This window comes from Pan paniscus, chromosome 7 (genome assembly GCF_029289425.2).
Source record: "Pan paniscus chromosome 7, NHGRI_mPanPan1-v2.0_pri, whole genome shotgun sequence".
NCBI lineage: Eukaryota > Metazoa > Chordata > Mammalia > Primates > Hominidae > Pan > Pan paniscus.
The window spans coordinates 48,743,642-48,745,301 of NC_073256.2; positions in this window are offsets into that span (position 1 = coordinate 48,743,642).

The following is a 1,660-nucleotide window of genomic DNA, read 5'->3' on the forward strand; positions in this document are numbered from 1 at the left end:
TTGACTAATACTAAGATACTAAAATACTAAGATATTCTCTCAAAATTTAATTTTTATTTATTTATTTTAGAGACAAGGATCTCACTCTGTTACCTAGGCTGGAGTGCAGTGGCACAGTCTGCTCACATGGATCACTTGACCTCCTCAAACTCAAGTGATCCTCCCGCCTCAGCCTCTTGAGTAGTTGGGACTATAGGCATAAGCCACCATGCCTAGCTTTTTTATTTTTTTAAACTTTTTGTGGAGACAGGATCTCACTGTGTTGCCCAGGCTGGTCTCAAACTCCTGACTCAAAATTTAATTTTTAATTGTGAATAGAAAAAAATATATTTTTGAATTTCTGAAACTGACAGTGCAAATTAGCGTAATTGTTCGAAATTGGAATGATTTTGGTAAGAATACTCATGACTAAACTTGGAAAACTATACTGTAGAAGATGAAACATTGAGCTTTTGAAAAGGAGAACATAAATACCCTATTTCTGTTAACTGCTATTTATTCATTTTTCAACCCCCTGGTGATCAGTTCAGAATGTTGTTGATCATGGAAATTTTCTAGATAAAAGAAATGAGAAATTACAAGACAGTCTTTGAAATTCTATACTGGTTCTAATGTATTCTCTTTGGACAGGCTCTGATATGCTAAGTAAATGGCCTCTCCAAACTACACAGGTACTATGTGGGGCAGCAGTGAGATACCTTCTAAGGACTTGATAAGAAGAAACCATCAGAGAGTCTACACATAGTGAGGAGAGTCTCAATGCTTCTCAGGTACACTGTAGGTTATTACATGATATTAACTCATTTGAGAAAAGAAAATAACCGAAATTATCAACTCACCAAAATGGGGTTTGAAGAAACAAAATATGACAGTGTGTATACAGTGTTATCCGTGAAAAGGAAGTCCTGCATCCAAGAGATGTGAGTAATTCAGTGACCAAAAGTGTTCTCTACTTCAGTTAGGACTAGTTTATCAAGACCCAAGGTATGTGGCTTAGGGAGAACATACCTTGAGACTTGCCACTTCTTTTGGCACTAATTACAAGCCTAACTGAACCATCTTCTGATTGTTGATATGGCCTTTTAAGCTATTGTTGTTCAGGAAAAGGGAGAATTCTGCATGAGGGCACCAACATTTCATTCTGCACATAGTAAATTTAGAGAAATTCTCTGGTTTATATGTCAGTCTCATGTGAATTTTGTGTGTGTGGTTCTGCCCCCAAGTTTGTCAGTTTAGCCTATGAGTTTCTAAATATTCTGATGAAACATAGTTTCTGATTCTTCAGGATAGAGAACCAAAGCCCAGACAGATTATTGCAAACTTCACTCTTTGGGGCTTCTGCATAGCCAGGCTGTCAGCCTTCTTCTAGTGGCACTCTATCTCACTTGAGACTACACTCAAACTGCATCCCAAATATTCTAGACAAATAAGCTAAGTGGTAAGGAGAACCCAGACATCCATGTGACATGAGGTAGTAACTGGGCAGGGAAAAGAGAGAAACCATTTTATCAAATCATCTTATTGCAATCTGGCACTAGCTCTTCGGGCAAGATGATGGATCTTCACCAGTTGAACAGTGTAAGGTCTAGAAACAGTGATGAAACTTCACTTCATCCATAAGCACACACTGTAGTAGTTATGTATGTTGTGTAACAAATTA